This window comes from Sander lucioperca, chromosome 16 (genome assembly GCF_008315115.2).
Source record: "Sander lucioperca isolate FBNREF2018 chromosome 16, SLUC_FBN_1.2, whole genome shotgun sequence".
NCBI lineage: Eukaryota > Metazoa > Chordata > Actinopteri > Perciformes > Percidae > Sander > Sander lucioperca.
Genome location: NC_050188.1, coordinates 10649907 through 10669692, shown reverse-complemented (window position 1 = coordinate 10669692; position 19786 = coordinate 10649907). Strand labels below are relative to the sequence as shown.

General features: G+C 41.8%; 1 protein-coding gene across 1 annotated transcript in view; it reads right to left on the bottom strand.

Annotated features, from left to right (window-relative positions):
* The window catches only part of col9a2 (procollagen, type IX, alpha 2), a 148380-nt gene that overhangs the window by 77533 nt on the left and 51061 nt on the right, over positions 1-19786 (bottom strand). The gene's annotated exons all lie outside the window — the stretch shown is intronic.

Here is a 19786-nt window from a genome sequence, read left to right as displayed (position 1 = left end):
AATATCGAAAAATGCCCTCAATACCTAAGGGGTAAATCTCATCAGCGTCTGTGAGCCAATAAGAATGCAGCATCTAATAATGACCTAATAATGCTTGTGACTGGCTGTCTTTAAACATTAAACATTGTAGAGGCATGCAGGAACAATCCTACATTACGCACAGAGACGAGGCTCGTGTGTGTGCCGTTGTTGTTTTTGAGAGGCTTTATTCAGGAACCGGAACTGAATTCACTGTATCGGTACTGGTACGATACCCAGCCTTAGTGTAAGGGACCAAACCCTCTTCACACGGTGTTAGCTCCCCAACCCTCATTTTCACCGTTGGTTTCAAAGTAGGTCATGAAGTCCTTTCATCACTAATAGTGCGGACATCCATCTTTAAGGACTATTGGTTTATTCTCACGGTCAGGTTGGTTGTTTCTCTGTCAGAGTGGAATCAGGCCCTGGAGAGCTGCTGGGGCCATTCACCAACATTGTAAGACATATGGCACATAAACACATAACTACTCGCATGTGCACACATGTACACAAACGCTCAAGCCATTTACCAACCTGACACAAACGCTAAAGTGATAACAGGCCCAGATGTCAAGGAAAATCACATATAAGCAGTGGAACTGCGCGGGTGTGTGTGTGTGTGTGTGTGTGTGTGTGTGTGTGTGTGTGTGCGTGCTCTTCCCCTGCATCAACATCTCTCTCTGTGAGATGATGAGCATGTGACGGGAGCAGAGGTGCACTAACTGAGTCATAGTCTCCTGGGACCAAGTGTGATGATCAAGAGGACCTTTGGGAGAACAACTGAAGCTTTACCTAAACAGCCCTCCACTCATTCCCAGAGTTATCTCCTTTACCACTCACTAACCTGGCCCTTTCACTTCACTGGCCCGGTCCCCATGGACCCATACTGCTGACGGTCCTCGAAGAGTAAAAGTTATCATAGACTATTAGTATGGTGGGACTGTGTTTTCGGAATATAGGAAAAGGAAAATAAATTCTGTTTTGTCGAGTACATGATATACTTTTGTGTCACAATGTTCTATCTTGTTCTTTCTTATTCTCTTCTTTTTTTTCCCATCACCCTGCGGCCTTGTTCTGCACTTATGGTCTCACTCTTTTCTATACCACCACCCCCACAGAATCTTCTTTGCCTACCCCCCTCCGGACTGTGGTGTCCACAGTTGAAGCCTAAAGCCTGAAGCATCGCTGGCAGGCACCACGACAGCAGCTGTGCATGACACATGTTCACTAAAAACTCCTGTCTCTGCTTCATTTCACTCCACCTCCTCCAATCCAACCTTTCCTTTCTCCTTTGGCCCCCACCACTCCAAACAGAACAGGTGATTCCCCCCCCCAGAGGGCCAGTTTTAAACCCTTCACTTCCTCGCCATGCTGCTTCCTCCTCCAGCTCTCTCAACCCCCACTGAAACCCCGCTGTGAGTGACAACCAGAGACATCTGTCCCAAGAGCCAGCAGCACAAACTGAAGAGGACGCCTCACAGAAAGGTCCAAACTCAGTGAACGACAGTGAAAAGAAGCCAAGGGGCAGCTGCTGAGAAGACTTTTCAAATATTATTCATCAAACAAGTTTGACAGCATTGTACACCCATTGTAGACCCATACTCAATGCAACAGCAAATGGTAAATACCGTAATTCTTCAAATAGAAACCGGTAGTCAATTAAACGCCGGGCCTCTGATAGTGGCCGGGGGCGTTGTCAACACAGCCAAATAAAGGCAAAAGGGGAAGGGAAAAATCACAACAGCGGTGATCCCAGTAGGCTGCACTAAATATATCCAAGCCCCCGATGTGATGTGGAACCAGCTCTTCAAGGCAGGCCTGCACGATGCCTACGATCATTGGATGGCAGATAAGGAGTAGGCTACACAGACAGCGGTAACTTAAAAGCCCCCGCCTGACACCTGCGTGTGGACTGGGTGGTTGCCGCCCGGGACAAACTGAACGTGGATATCGTCAAAAAGTCTTTAAAGTTTGTGGACTGTCTGCGAAGACAACTTCATCATATTGTAATGTACCAGCAATACCGTAATACCTGTAATTGAAATAAATAGTGGTGTTTGATTCATTCTGACCCAAATTGCTTTGTCGTCCTCTAATCCTGTCTGGCTGTTTTTGTATATGGTGCTATTTTTGCAAATGTTTGTTAAAAAAATTAGTTTTGTCTCTGTCCACTGGAACACTATGGCTTTTAATTTACAACTGTTTATTTAAAACAATTATACTTATCAAACAGATGGAATTAGAAATAAAGGCCTGCCTCTAATAAAAGCCTGCTTCAAATAAAAGCCTGTTACCTTCTGCAGTTAAGGTAAATAAAGGCCCCGGTTTTTATTGGAGGAATTACGGTAATAACCCACATGCTTATTGTCCGTGCACAATCCAACTAATTTTTCAAACAGTATCGACCCTGTACAAAATATATCTGTGACATTGTTATGCTGCACAGAATTGATAGAGAAGAGGTCGGGAAAGCACAGGACTTTTGCATACCAAATGTAGGTTCAAGTTTGATTTATACTGTAGTTTTGCACTACAGGGTTACAGCCTGGCTATGGACGTAGAAGCTGATGGGTGAAATCCAACGGTGAGCTATAAATCAACACTTATGGTGTGGGTATCTACAGTGGGACTCCCGTTAACCCCTTGCATTGACTATAAATATAGCTTTAGGCTACTAATACCTTTAGTTCAAGTAGAGAAAGTCATTGCTGTGGTAATGATCTCAATGCGTCACATCTGGTCAAGTCAGCATTGATTTATGTTTTTGATAAAACCATGAAAACATTAATAATGTTCAGTTGGTTATGATATTAAATGAAGATACATCCATCAAGGACACTTTGCAAAGAAAGTTTGCTGTCAGATGTCGGGAACACAGTAAGAGACTTTGACATCGGAGACTGAGGTTTGTTTCTTGCTTATCAAATGGCTTTTCAGTTTGATTTATGGATGTGCGTTAAATTTAAGGTAAACATTCCCTTATTATGTTGATCTAAAAATATGTAACTAGGGTGGCATTACATTTCCTACAAAATATATTTCCAAATGCAAACTAATTGTACTTTTTACGATTGTCATTGAAAAAGAAGACAGAAAAGTAGGAATGATAGTTTTGGTGGGTCAGAAAAAGATATATAATTCCTTCCAGCTAATCAATAATGGAAAAAAAAACATCCATAATGACTACAGATACAAATGTGGACAGCTTGGTAAGGTACAAAATTCCATTAGTAGTAATATTTTTGGATTGAATAACATAACACTTGAGCTGCACAAAACGTATAAGGAAAGTTGGCTGTGATGCAGTATCAGAGAGCTTCATCACCCTAAGGTGTGCAGAAATGAAATCCATCAAGTCTAAATCTAGCATCGATATCTCTCAACACTGGGCCCTGACTCCAGCAGTTTGTTCCATTACTATTCCAGCGGGTTTATCTAGAATATGCCTTTTCCAGCTCATTATGCCCACTTTAGGCTCCCATAAGGTCATTAATCCCAATCACTGTGTTCATTTTCACACATGCCAAACCAGTATTCCACACTTGGCATATCTTTTTACCCTTCTGTAATACTCTCTTGCACGTACGTGTGCACACACAGACACACACACAGACAGACGCGCGCACACACACACACACAGACACACAGACACACACTTTGCCACAGTATCCGTCTACTTAGTTATTCTGTTTGAGTCACTCTGTCTGTGATTGCATAATAGCAAAATACTGTGAGGGGGATCATAAGACGATAATGATCAGAGAAAATCTTGCCAAATACAGGCTTATGGACTTGAAATTTATCTGTGATGACACATTTCAGCACTCTTCAATACCATGAGTTAGATTTGTGAAGCAGCTTGCTCGTGTATAAATGATTTGCCCTTATCCAGAATATTTGTCATGGAGAGCTTTCTGGCATCAGCGCTCGATGCCTTATAGAGATTACGCTGTTTTGAGTTTTTATTTATTTATTTTTTTAACTGCTAAGGTGCCTCTTGGCACCAAAAGCTCATAGAGGAAGGAAAGAGAAAGCGATACAAATATAGATTTGTGTTTCTCTATTATTTATTATTCATTCAATTGTCCAGTTATCGATCCTAAAACAATGGGATTTTCTGCTACTAGAGGAAGAGAGAACTAGGTTTAGTAGCATTGCTCAACATCAGCAGAGAACATATTCTGGGTAACATAGTATGCATTAAGGCATGTATGTACATTCTTGTGAGCCTGAGATATGAGTCCATATGTGTATATATAACAGTGCCTTTGATCTAGACCTATGATCAATGCCCGGGTGCTGAGCAGCGATGGGGAATCAGCTGCCGGGTTGCAGAGATGCTAATGAGCAGAGCAACAGGACAGGGATCAGAACAAACAATCAGAGGAAGAAGATAAAGAAGGAAGATGATCAATAAGCGAGATTTAACTTGGAACTCTATTAGATGTGCCAAAGTTCTGTGCAAGGGGTTTCATCTTGGGGTTGGGGGGGGACCTTATGCTTGGTTGTTAGATAGAATAAGTTGTACCAAGCACGGGAAAAGACTTATAGTCCCGAAGAACAAAAGAACCTATGAAATAATTTGTTTTACAGTAGCATGCCACTCACTCTCTCTCTCTCACACACACACACACACACACACACACAGATGCTGATACTGACTCTTGGCAGCTTAGTATTCACACACAACCAAATGGCTGTGAGGGAAAAGCCCTGCAGTGGAGAGGAGACGCATAATAGAAAAACTCATTTGAAGGGAATTCAGGATCCCAGCACCACATTAAGCCCCGCCGCTGGCCTGAATGAAAGATCATGTCGAACTTGTCACACGGTAAGTGTGTGTGTGTGTGTGTGTGTGTGTGAGAGAATTAGAGAGAGAGACAGGATAAAAACAGTAGAAATATATGAAAAGATGAAAAAGATGTGAAAATCAAATAAAGAAGGCTGAGCGTGCAAAAAGAGTATCGTATTCAACACATTCCCCTGATTCTGCAGGCTATGAAATTTTCCAGGTCTGTCTCCATCCTTCATTCAATGGATTTCACAGTCTGCAACTTCAACAGACCAACTGTTTTCCTGCAGTTTACTCCACCGTTTTTACAGTTATTGATTCTTCTGGACAAATAGCATTGTGTATTTAGTCCTGAATATAAAATAGACCTTGCGACTGCTATAACAGCTTAATTAACTTCTACTTGGCCAACAACACAATTTCTGTAACTGAGACAACTGGTGAATTGAAATGATACCATGCAGCAGCAGATGAAATCTTTTATGCATCAGTTTCTCAGATCAAGATGCCATTTGTTGCCAGACAATCCCCAGTGTGATTGTCTTCCAAAGCCCTCATTCAGGGGAACACTGGCTCTAATTCCACAGAGGGCGCTAACCTCCTTTTCCCTTTCTGCTCTGTCTCAGACTTGAATTTCCTACAGGCACCAAGATGAGTTTTAGCCCATTTTCTCTCATTTATGTCGAGGTCAGACAGGAGAAACACCTGTGGGATTCACCCTTTGAAAAAAAAAAGATACCTTTTTACTTTCTTATTCTTTGCTTCCTTTGTCCCTCCTTTTCACCCCTATTTAGCCAAGGTTAAGGTTTTTTTTAACAGCTCTCCCCTTTCCCTGTTCCTGCTGTGGTCTTGTGACCCAAGCAGAATTGTCATGCAGAAATTGATCGTATGGACATCCTGGGAAGGCCCATCGCTGCATTTATGCTGCTTTATACATCCACACCTCCTACTGTTTCTAAAATGTCAGAGCATGGGGTCTCTGAATAAAACATCACCTGCCTCTCACTCTGGAAGGATTTACCTTGGATTGAACTCTATAAAGTAAAATTCTCATGACACATCAGCTTGAAGAGTGACTGACCCTTCCAGTGACTTTTGAAATATATTCAATCACAGGGACGCCCTCGGTGGAGTGCAACAATGTAGCTAAGAGATGGATTTTAGAGATCACAAACCAACTGCTTTTGGTCTTCTCTGCTGTTTGGTGAAGCATATTTTTTGAGTTTATTTTTGAAGAATTGGTTGTACCTCAAACTGACTTGAGCCATCTCTTTTATTGTCAAAAAAAAGTTTCATTCACTCTGATCGCTAGGTGCAGGGCAACTCCTGCCAAAAGGTAGCCTGGGAAAACCCTGACAAACTTCCGGCAAATTTTGAGATTTGCTCTGCAAGTCAGTCTGGCGAAGAGCGCATTCAAGCCCATTTCCAATTTTTCCAAATCGAGGCACCAATCACAACCGTTGAGGCGGGCTTTACACGATGACGATAGCACAGTGACGGCGAGTGGCTTTTTGTTTACATTTAACATGACGGCCACCGAAGCGCAGCAACTCGTTGATGCCGCTGTCGCTGCTACGTCACCCGGATCGTTGGTCTGATTGGTTGAAGGACTATCCAATTGCGCCCAGAGGCATTTGAGCGGCGTCCGTTGGTGACGACCCTTTGGAAATGGGCTGTGAATGAACCTTCCCCAGACCCACTCTCAGTTACAACTGAGAAGGGTCTGGTTTCAACCAGGCTAGCCAAAAGGTTGTGTTTAGATTGAAATGTAAAGGAAATACTTATAACAAGTTTGTAGAAAACCACAAAAAGAGGATCCTTTACCAACTGTTGTTGGTGGCATCACCAAACAGCAAGCCTGATCGGTTTCTACAAATTGAACTGCAGATGATATTTTCTTGATTTTATATGACTAGTGTGGGGCCAGCATTAAAAAAAAAAGTAAGAATACAATGCAGACTGTTGAAAGTGTACTTTTACTGCATATGGACATTTCTACCATGTGGTAGAGGCTCATAACAAAAATCTACAAAAAGATTTTTGCTGTAAGTGAACAAAGGAACTACGAAATACAAAAATAATAATTTTTAAATTTGTTTTCATTGTGGGACCATTAAAAGGGTTAAATCTGCAGAGATTTAAATCAAACAGCAATGATCGCCATGCTAGTAGCCTGTGATTCTGCTGCTCCTCTCCGGTACCTTAATTTACAATAATTGATTAGGCAGAGCCCACAGATGTAACAAGTGTTTTTCGTCCATGCCTCTCTCAATAGCTGTTGCTCAAACTACAATTAGGTCTTGCATTGTCTAACCCGCGTGACTTGCAATGAGCTTAAACAATCAATTCCAGTAGTGAGTTTCTATTGAGTTTTAATCAAGATTTCTACTTTGTTCTGTCTTCTCTCACGGTTTCCCGGCCTGCAGATTTCACAGGTCAAGGAACCATTCAGAAAGCTTTAATTAGCTTTCTCAAGCTAATGAGTTCTCAGGCATCATACAAATTGCTCTGTCAAACCCTGACTTTGAGCCAGCTTGGACTGTTTGGGTGTGAGCTCAACAGAGTGAGGGACTTTTAATCATGTTCAAATTCATTACCCCCCAAATGAGTAATGTTTCATTCTTCTCAGTCATTTTGCCCCTTATTCGTAGTTAAAGCTGCCCCATGGCCGTGACAGACACCGGCAACCTGTTTAGTGTGACTTTCATCATCATTACACTGGATAGATCCGTCCCTGGCACATTTCGAGGGGACATTGTAATAACAAGTCGAGGCTGATGGACTGAGAGCAGAAAAAGGAGGCGACACAGAAAAGAAAGGTAATTTAGGACTTGGGAGTAAATTCAAGCATCCAATGCCTTCATGGAGACAGCAGGGCAGGGAGGAAGCTTAGAAAAAAAAATGTGAGGATGGTTTAAAGATGAAATATGGCGGTGTGACCCCATTCCCTTTTCCCCAGATCCAATTCAGCTCAGCCTAAATGAGGATGGGTATTGCCTAAACCGATAACTTTCCGGACATAAAGTGTCTTTTTAGAACCAGTTTCCGGGGAATTGAATTTCAATCGTGTAAGCAGTAAATGAGGAGGAGATTTATGTGACTGTGCGTGGGAAAAGGGTATAACAAGGCAGCAGCAGCAGTCGCTTTACACTTTGTCACATTCACAAAGAAGGCATTAGGGCTTTCACCCACTTCAAGCAGCGCCTGAAACAATGCTGCTGGTCTCTAATGCCGCCATAATGGTCGCTGTCATCATCCTTGTCAACTTTATTCTCACTGTCATCGTCATCATATTCATGAGTGAAAGTTCGCCCCTGGATTATTAGGCTGCTCTTAATCTTTTGACTGTTTGTGCATGTTTCTGACTCCCGTGTCATGCCGCATCATGCTGTTTGATATGGTCATGGCTTGGGTAGGGGTGTTTTAAAGGAGAGGATTCATACAGTAAAAGGACCAGCCGTTATTTACCTCACTCTGTCTCTTTCTCCCTATTTCTCCATCTCTCTTTCTCTCACTAGCTTCTGATGTTAGACTGATATAGCTTGGAGCACAGCCACTTGCTGTCAGGTCCCAGCAAATGGAATCAACATGGTTGACGGATAAACCCACCGAAAATAAGTTGTCAGAGAGCTGCTGGCCCTTCATCAACCTCCCTGCCATGTGTGGCACTGCCTTGACCCCTCCCAATGCCATATCAGGAGGTGTTTTATCTTCAGTGTGCTGAAATTAGGTTTCAAGTTTTTATTTATTAATGTATACTTTTTGTTCTCGCTGACATGAAGAATTGGGTTACAGTTGTTCTCGAGGTTCAGAAAGATGCTCAAAGGGATGCGTTTACCCTACTGAATCTTGACTTTTGAGAGGGGGATGGTAATCGTAGTTGGGCACGATACAAATCAATCATACCTAATGTGACAACGCCCTTATCACAAAATAGTCTGCTTTTATGATTTGGTTGTATTATGAATAAATTAAACGAGATAGCGTGTTAATTTATTACCTTTGGAGGTCCTGGTTGTTGGACTACCTGTGGACAGAGCCAGGCAAGCGGTTTCCAGTCTTTATGTTAAGCTAAGCTAACCAGCTGCAGGCAGTAGCTTCATATCTCATCATCATCATCGAACTCTCAGCACAAAAGCAAATAAGCTTACTACCCAAAATGTCTAACTATTCCTGTGACATATGCAGCTGGATGCGCATTGAACCGGAGAGTTTCTAAATCGTTATTGTAAATACACAGTCTGACTCCAGAGGAAGAGCTATGCATTTAAAGATAGGACGTAAAGAAGCTAACATTAAAGATTTAAGGTAATTCACACAAGGACAAATGTATATGAAAAGCAAGCAGAAAAACAGATGTACGATAGGACAAGTAAGGCAGAGGCTTACCCAAGTACAAACAAATCCAGAGAGCCTAAACAAAGACCTTGTGTTTGTCCAGTTAAAACATTCTCAGAATGTGTGATGTGTACCTTCCACCAGGTAGTGAAAAATTCCCTAGACCATATCCTGCTAGCAGAGAGATAGCAGAGAGAATGAAAAGGAGAAAATGAAGAGTGAACTGATTCTGAGCTTGACAAACCTACTTGCTTTGCCCTCTCTCCCTAGAAGGTACCAAAAGCTTTACTTACTTTATACCCTAAAGGATCTTGTGTCCTGTGCAGGAATTTTACCCGCATACTGACTTAATCAATACTGTATGTGAGGAAAATAAATCTCTCACCAGGACTGTATTCACCATGGACTTAATATACGAACAGTCGTCCCCAAGAGACGGAATTGAACACAAGAAAAACCTGGTGTCTATCGTATTTGTTTCATGTAGGCCTGCCTACCAGAAAAAATCCTTCTGGATAAATCTTTTAAAACTCTTTCCACATCTTAAGCGCAGTATGTTAGACTTTTTCTCATATGATGTAACCCTCACCCAGTTGCCAGAATCTACGAAAGCAGTTGTGTCCGGTACCAGCCTGCTGCTATATTCTCTTACTCAGAAACAATGGATCTGGGCTAATCCAGTCCCTCCAGAAAAACGCGATTATGCAATCTCATAATTCAATGCATAATCAGCCAAAGTCCGCATATTTATGCGGAGGCCGCATTTTTTCATATACGGCGCACTTTCGCCGCATAAATTGCCCATTTCCGCACAAAATATGCGGGGCTTGCATGATTTCATAATCCCCGCATTTTTGTTGCAAAAAGTTGAAAAATGTTGCGTTTACTTCACACGAGAGCAGCCATTTTCCCCTGTTGCCATGGCAACGTTATGAAGTGACGTAATTACGCGACGTGAACATCATCGAAAAGCTGCAAACCCCGCGATGAAGCCATGATGAAACAGCAGTTTTTGCAAGTTCCCACAATTTCATCGCATAAAATTGCATAAATATCCCGCATATTCCATCGCATTTTTTAAGAAAACGTGCCGCATAATCAAGGATTTTTGCCCGCAACAATCACAAAACAACTCCGCATTTTTCTGGAAGGACTGCTAATCAGTCAAACTGAGGAGGCCGTTCTAGTCTCCTTCTTTCACTGTTCATCTTCAGAGAGGTCTACCAGTTTTTCAAACATTGATTTGATTAACAAGCGACACGTAATGTAAACAAGAAGTAGAACTAGGTCAAGGATTTCACACAGTGACTGCATCCCTGATCCTTCTGCACAGTACCTCAGAGCTCCACCAGGAGCCACTGTAGATCCATCTGTGCCATAAGAAAGAGGCAGACAGAGGGAAAAAGGTGGGGGGGGGCATGCAGGGAGGTAAAAAGAGCTCAATGTATTAAATCAGCCACCCCACTGGTTTTGTATACCGACAGCTGTGCTCTATAACCCACTTGACAAGATTAAAACTCCAAACATATAAACAAATAGACAATCTGCATCCCGGCTTGCAGAGGCTCAGTCATCGAGCTCAGTTCCCTTTCTCCCGTCTTCTTCTGCACCTTGTGAACTGCACATGAGACGTGGGAAGAATGCTGGAGCATAATTTAGGGCTGCTCATAAGATCACAAAATGTGACCCACTTCAATGTTGCGCTGACTAAAAGACGCAGGATTCTAATAATATTTCAGGAGACACTTCTTCATAAATCTTGAATAGTATTCCATGCACGGGATAGATGCAATCCCTAACCTCTCTGTGCTTCGTTTGTTGGTGCTGGTGCATGCCTGTGCAATTGTTTGCAGAGAGAAAGAGAAAAAGAAAGCCAGACAGAGAAAACATGACTGATGACAGATCCACAATGCTCAGCAGTACATCTCTCACTACACAGACACACAGCCAATCCTCCTCCAAGCTAAGGCATTCATCCATCCGTCCTTTTGCTCGCTGGCGCTTTGTGTTTTTTTGTTTAGTTTGTTTGTTCTGACATGTTAATGGGACAGCTGATGGACTGGCAGTCTGATCCAGCTAGAGGGGCAGGGGCTGCTGGGTTTATTTTATTCTGACAGCCAGGGGGAAGGTCAGCACGCTCATAGCTCACCTGCCTTCTCCTCTCTTCCTCTCTGTCTCACTTTCTGCAATCTCTCATCCTTCCTACCCAATTTCTGCCTTTGTCTCGTTTGCTTCCATCTCCCACGGTGTGTTTTTGGGCACATCCGTCTCGGCTCATTTCCTCTCTCACGTTCAGAGCTCTTCTGAAACATTTCCCTTATGATTGACCGACGGCTGCAAGGGAAATTGGGACAACAAATTAGATGAACTTTGATGCAATACCAAAAGTAATACCCCTGCAACACAAGTAAGAAAAGCTCAAATAACACCTTCTGCAAAGGAAAAAAAGGCTAAAGGCTAATCTCTAGAAGAGTTTCTAGTGCTTACAGAATGCAAGGAGGAAAAATGTTTTGAAATGCTGTACACTGAAAGAAAACACAAACTACACAGAGGCAGACACACTCATGCATTTGCATGTGCATACACCTCAACTGTTGACTTTAAAGCAGAAATCATTCTCCTACCATTCTCCTATACAAAATGCGCAGGTGGCAATTTTATCTCTGTAAAACTCTGAATGTGTTGATGCTTCAAAACAAAATTATGTTGAGAAGAAGTCTCAAGCTTTTCCATCTCTTAATTTCAGAGAGCTGTCTGGAAATGGGTAAGTATTAATGGCTGAACAGGCAGGCCGGTGTGCTGCATGCCACAACAAGCCGAGACCACATTAGGCTGCTGGAGATGGGGGTGATGGAGGAGGTGGATAACTCACTGTGAGCAGGGGAGAGCGACAGCACAGCCACGCACCACTAACGGTGCCGAGGAGTGCTGCAACACTCCACAAGTCCCCGTGTTCAACGCTTTCATCTGCTTCAGCCCCGAGAACAAGTGGCAACAGGAAAGGTTGACCCGTAACGCCGACAGGTCAGATGTGTGTGCGCTTGTTGTACTGGAAACAAATCTGACTGTAGAGCACCTCTGCCCTCAACTATGCATGTAACAGTTAAGGGGTACTACATAAGAATCAGAGACTTAGTTTTTTAGCTTAGATAAATATATATTCTTAAGATTATTATCTTTCTATCATAAGGTAATAAGAAATCCATAATGTCCTCCGTATGGGCAAGACTTCTGTTTGGCTCGTTAACAATCTTTTTAGTCTTTGAGTCATCAAAGAGTTCCTCTGGTGAAATAACAACGATTACAAAGATGCATTTTAAAAAGGTCACGTGTTGGGCAGCTGACATACACACTGTACAACCATCAGACCAGGTTTACATCAGTCATTTTCAAATGTTAATTAGACGTGAAAAGTACCTGGCAAATTGACTACATTGGGTCTAAGGGTACTATCAATCTGACTCTGGACTGAACACCCACACCTAGACATTCTTAGGGCAATTTCAAACCTATAGCTTGTTTGCTCTGGACCAAATCAATGGAAGTTGGTGAACTTGTAGCATTTTGAAGCCACATGAAAACATTCACCCCACTTACTGCTTAGATGTGTCTAGGGCAGAAGCTAACATGTAAAATCATTGGTAACCACAGTAAAGGCTCATTTATGCTCAACCTTGGATACATATACGGATACGGACGGAGCCTTCTGTCCATACTCTCGTATTTGTGCACATTTTCTGAAAGCTTAAGGATACAGAGGAAACGGAGCAGTACCACCGGAAATCGTGGGGGCAGTGTAAACAATAATTCAAGTGAGACATGACCATAGGACACGAGGAACATTTTTAAAATTGCAGAACTTTTTGAGTTGGTCAGAAATTTTTAACATTTATATGATGTTACTTTGAGTGAGACGGTAATGAAGGAGAAGTCCGATTTTTGAGCCACCTGTAGTGGATGTATTGATTAACATCCATGCCAACATAAAAGATGCATGGAAGTACGTGGGCAGTGACGGTTACATTTTTTGAAATTGACGAATCTATTTCCGTAGGTAAAGGGAGCATACATGAGGCGCAACACATAAGCGTAGTTATCAGTGATCAATCAGAAAGTGAAAAGGAGTTAAAACCGTCCATTTTAGCAGGTCCTCTCTGTGAGCTCTGAGCTCTATGTGACAGTAGAGAAGGTAAATAAACATAAGGCACTGTAATGTGCTGCATACCTTACTGGCAATCATCAGAGTTTGATTTCCTCACTTGGATCATCACTAAAGTTACCAAATGAATGAATCAGTCAATACGACTCCTCTTATAATAAGTCAGTGTATACAAAGTGGACCAGAACTAAAAGGCCAAATGAAGTGCACCCTAATACGTTAATTTGAGGCAAGGCTGAATTAAGCAAGCGAGTCAAGCAAGTAGTACAGATGGTAAACTGATGATGATAGAGTTAGAGTTTCTAACGTGTGCTTTTGTGTGTGTGCTGAATAAGTGCAGACTATTTTGGATAGCCAGTGATAAATGACAGAAGTTTCCCTCCAGGGAATGCAACTCCGGGAAATATAAGTATAGAGTTTCTGAAATTGTGTAACAAGTCCATAAAAATGCATAGGAAGATAAATGGTGCTGTAATGAAGCCATCAACCAGACCATTAGCAATAGCCAGTAAACCCCAAACAGATGAAGATTTTCAGCTCTCAATCATTGAGAAGAAACAAAAAATAGTACAATCAGGAGAATTGGCATAGACTTTATTTCCAGACAATGCAAGATAACAAACGATTAGAGAGGGAGAGAGAAAGAGGGAAGTCAAGAGAAAAAGAGAGCTGGAACGAGAGAGAGAATAAAGCTTGTTGTTTCCTGCCAATCCTTAATTATCTCTATGTTTATTTACTCTCCATCCATCCCTTTAAAGCTGCAGGGCCTTTAACACCCTTAATCAACCCCTCTCCCCAGCAGGGCCTGTAGCAGGCATCTTCACTCGCCTACGTAATTGACTCTTCGCGTTTGAGAGGCTATAAAAGTTTATGACTATTAAACATAACATCAAGCGGGCTGTCTTTTTACCAAACTATTAGCGGGGGGAAGGCACGATGTGAACCGATAATTAATTGCTTACTCCGGGGATGCCTAATTACCAATTGTTGCTGTTATTAGCTGATTAGCGGGTGGATTTGACAGCTCTGAAAGGCTGTCAGTTGACAAGAAGAGAGGTTGGGGCATCCATTGGTGCTTGGAGGTGCTGACATAAATTGGGCTTTATTTTTTTTAAGTACGCAGCTTGCGCAGTCTGATGGCGAGCAGGAAGTGACAGAACTCTGGTGTGAATCCCAAGGCTCCTAGTTGATTTAATAGTGGTGGACTGGGAAAAGAAAAGGTTGAAGGATAACTGACTGCTTGTTTAAGCTCTGACGGCATGACTCACGTGTTGGATTCTAATTATGCAGTTTGTAGGGCGTAAGTAGTGCGAGTTACATTTATTCAAGTGTTTCCTCATGTGCTCCAGCCCTCCAGGACATTCTATATTCGACATCTCATCATGTGATACCTTTGGGTCAGAGCATATAGAAACTGACAATAGCCACTTTCTTCTCCTCTGTTTAATTGGGTGTATTTTTAGGGTATGGTTTAAAATTGATATGAGAGACAGGGGCGCTGCTCAGTGATCCATCCTTTGGTGCCAACCTTGGTGGCCGCAGTGACAAATTTAGACAGAGTGTTCTCTTCCACTGAATTAGATCAGGCCAATGGGCCATGACAAACTTGTCTCAGTGTCCGTGGAAACAAGTAAAAGCAAAACTGCTCAAGAAATTAACTTCCAAAGTCAGAAATACTATCAAGACTTCTACGACAGTTTTCCAAACTCTATTAAGTTGCAATAGCATGGTTGTCGAACTACCCAAACACGTACAGTATAAATGATAGTACAGAAATGAATTATGGTATATAACTGTATGTTTGTATTCTTTAAGTTTTGTTCTGTTTTCTTTGTTTTCATTACATAAAACCTAAAGAAGAAAAGGTTATTACCCAAGTTTAGTTAAAGGTAGGGCTATGATAACCGCATCACCGTAATACCGGCGGTGACGTGCCACTACCGCATTTTTATGTATTTGGTTTTTTTACTGTTTGCCGGGAAAGTTACAGGAGAACAGATGTCGTGTGATATGAAATATAATGAAAGCAATAATCATTGTTTAGTTATCCTCATTGACTGTCTTCTATCCTATATATAAGAGATTATGGAGAGAAAAAAAATTAAATTGTTCGTCACGTCAGCTTTGCACAAGAGGACAGTCCATTAAATAGGCTATATGGGGGGGTTTCTTTTGTGTGTCAGATTATTATTAATTATTTCTACAGGTAACGTTTAATATAATACACGGTAGGGAAGGCAAAGACATTTCTCCGTTCTCAGCTGAGGTGGACACATTGTTACCTCTGCAGTGTTTTACCATTACACATTAGCCTATAGCAGCTAGCGGAATTTCCTTCTGTTTATAGCTAAATCCCGACAAAACCGCACGGTTGAATTTCAGCCTGCATGCACGTTTTGTAGCCTAAAACAGAGCTGCTTATATTGGTAGAGAGAGCAACAAGTTAGTGGACTGCCGAGTCGCCCTCTCTGCTCTCTGTCTGCTCAGCTCAGCTGCTATTGTCGTGTTTTTTCTTTTTTTTTACTTCATTGACAATAGAGCTTTCTGAACTGTCTGTGGAATGGATCAACAGAGAGAAGAGAAAGGAGCGCAGCCCTATATGACAGCAAAACTCAGTAAAGACTCTCACATTGAGCTGAAATGGAAACCCTGTGCTGCAATCTATGGCTGCAACATATGTTGTAAGATTTAAGCCAATGTTTTTTTCGGGGGTAATGCCATTCACTTTACCTGCAGTATTGACAACAGATAAAGCCACCATGTCTTGAGATGCTCAAGCTTGTTGTTTTATTGTTCACTTTTAACTCACTTTACATCAACTTTGCTATCTCTTTTTCTCTCGCTTTTCCTCACCGCGGCACTCATATGCTACTATCTGTTACCGCTCGCTCTCCTTGCACGACCACATGGGCACTGACGTCACTAACTTAAGGCACCCTGCCATTCTCGCTCTAACTTACGCTACTCTCGTAAGGGGGTTGCGGTAAACCGCCATACCGCGGTGATACGCTGCTTCTTCACAGCGGTAAGAAAAAAAAACTACACCGTTACAGCCCAAGTTTCAATCACTTTAAAATTATGTTATAGAATCTTATTTTATGTCCAGGTCTTTAAAATGTCTACTCCATTCATTCTAACCTGAACATTTACACAAATAAAGAACGCTTAACTAATACTAGTACTAGCACGAGTAATTATATATATATATATATATATATATATATATATATATATATATATATTAGGGCTGTCAAATGATTACAATTTTTTAATTGCGATTAATCACTGAATGTCGATAGTTAATCGCGATTAATCGCATATTTTATCACATGATTAAAATTCTATTTTGCATTTCAGAACAGTTTTTAAGTACATATTAACAATCGAAAGCAATTGTTACCAATGTATCTTGACTGGGAATCAAATGAATGCAAAGAAAGTTACTTTATGAACTTGATTTTAAGATTTGTAATTATTTATTTACTGTAAACAAAGAAAAATGTGTGAATCTGTCATTATTGCACAATTCCTCCAAGTACCTAACTAAAAAAAACTAAAAATCCCTATCCTTACTAGAGTCAATATAGTGTTTAGTAACTCCTAAATAATGTTGATTACTCACTGACGTCCAGTGATCACCGGTTAATGAGACAGCGTTTGCAACACCTTGCAGCAGTTCCAGTGTGGCTGCTTTCTCTGTGTGGTATGTGTATGGTGAAACTACTGTCCCCCTCGACGGCAACGTGACAGGTCAACCGTAGTACGTCTTTAAGACCCGAGTCCTCTACGATGCTGACAGGTCTGCAGTTAGTTGCCACCCATTTAGCCCGCTAGCGGGTAGCATCACATTAACTGTACTACTATGCTTAGCTTGTAGGTGGTAGCTCAAGCTTGACGTGCTTCGGTGATATTTTAATTCGGCTTTACACAATGTGCATATGGCTTTCGACTTGTCTACGAGCCGTCCGGGAATTTTGGAAAATAAAAAGCTCCATTCAGAGTTATTGCTGCTGTAGCCTGCAGCAGCAGGATGTGTTACGAGGAAGTGGCAGCTTGATGATAAGTAACGGTGCTGCAAAGGGTCAAACTAGTAGCCTGTTAGGCACGACGCAAAGCCGAGTGAAGTGTAAAATAAATTAATAAATGCCGGCATGCGATTAATGCGATTAAAAAGAATTAATCGCGTCGGCCCTTAATCGCATCGCGATTAACGCGTTAACGCTGACAGCCCTAATATATATATATATATATATATATACACACATACATACACTCATCGGCCCATTTATTAGGTACACCTGTTCCACTGCTCATCAAAACAAATATCTAATCAGCCAATGACATAGCAGCAACTCAGTGCATTTAGGCATGTAGACATGGTCAAGACGATCTGCTGAAGTTCAAATCAAGGATCAGAATGGGGAAGAAAGGTGAAGTGACTGTGAAAGGCATTGTTGCTGGTGCCAGATGGTCTGGTATGAGATAGACTTGGGAGGTATCTATTTTTCATACTTTCCTGACATTTTACAGGGGTACACTGCATATGATATTTATGTTAAAAAAAAAATTAAAAAAACTCGGAGGAGCAGCTTGTCATTAAAATGAGAATGGCTGGTCCACCATAAAGGTCAGTCCACCTTAAGTTAGTGAGCCTGGGCCGAAGTTCTACTTCAGGGCTAAACCTCTTCACTTTAATTAGCAGGTGGCAAGCAAGACACGGGAACCTAGCTTGGATCCTGAGGAGTTGTAGCATTTATTCATTGACAAAATGCCCAAACTGTACACACACTGCACTGTTACTTTCATAGCTATAACATTACTGCCAACTTCATACTCATCGTCACACTCACTCGCACTCTCTCTCTAAGTTTAAGAAATTCAAGGAGTAACACATTTTAGTTTAAATCTTAAAAATGCATTTAAAAAAATTCCCTGATCCATAGAACCGACAGAGTCCCAGCGGACTTACAATATACTGGCGGAAACCCTGCGTCAATACAGCATTTCCGTATCAGTTTGATAGAAAGAGGAGCGTCTGTATATTTGATGGTATTTCAGAAACTGCTGATCTACTGGGATTTTTACGCACAACCATCTCTCAGGTTTACAGATAATCAGAAAAAGAGAAAATATCCTGTAAGCGGCAGTTCGGTGGGCAAAAATGCCTTGTCGATGGCAGAATAATTAAGGCAGTTCTGAAAGCAAAAGGGGTTGCAACCTGGTACCAGCAAGGTGTACCTAATCAAGTGGCTGGTGAGTATGAGGTCAGCTGCACATCTGCATACTGTCTGTAAGACAGCATGAATGCACAATTGTTTCCCTTTTTCTTTAAAGAGTACCTACACCATAGCATTCTGCTAGAACCCTCAATCCCAGCAAAATTGCTACAGAGCATGGGTGTGGTGTGAGTGGGGGTAACAACTGAATGAGGCATTGCTTCATGGCTAAAAACACCTGTATTAAAGGGAAACTTTGCCAAAATTTAACCAACTTTGTATCATAATAATGTTGGTAGAATGTGTAAATTAACTATGTTAAACTTCCCTCCATCTTACCAGTGGCCAGATCTCTCTACTCACAGGCCAACAGAAAAAATCCAAGTATTACACTGGATGATGAGGAGTGGGACAGAATCTGTAGGAATATAAAAAGTATGTCACGCGATGTGAGGGTGTGCCTAATTCAGTTGAAGATTATGTATCGCTTCTATTGGACTCCCTCCAGATTTTTTAGAATTGGTCTGAAAGACACACCAAATTGTTGGTAATGTAAGAGAAAGGACGGCCAATTACTTCATATCCTATGGTCCTGTGATAAGGTCCTGGAATTTTGGACCGGGACACATGATAACCCATGTCGGATTGTAGGGACACAGATTCCATTCAGCCCAAGATTATTTGTTCTGGGAGATGGGTCAATCCTAAACGGGATGGATAAGCACATAGGAAGCTGGGTCCAGACGGTATGCATTTTTTCTTACCGCGGTTGAAAAGCAAGGTATACCGCAACCCCGTTATGAGAGTAGCGTAAGTTAGAGTGAGAATGGCAGAGTGCCTTAAGCGAGTGACGTCAGTGCCCGTGTGGCAAGGAGAGCGAGCGGTAACGGAGAGTAGCTGCTGTGAGGAAAAGCAGAGGATAAAGAGATAGCAAAGATGATGTAAAGTAGGGCTGAACGATTAATTGCATTTGCGATAATATCGCGATATGTTAAAACGCGATTTCCTAATCGCAAAGGCTGCGATTTGGTCACATGACTCACGAGAGCAAATCAGTCTGCACTCCGCAGAGAAAGCATCAACTAGCACGCTAACGCTACGCCGTACCTTGAGCTGATTTCTGTCATTCAAACAACTCTGAGTTGTAGTTTAAAACTTTTACAGCCATTTTAATAAAATTAAGGGTTTTATTCGGGCTTGAGTCTATACATGCAGTTAATGGATACAGGCACACAGAACTCAAGGCTCGGTTGGCAACGATTA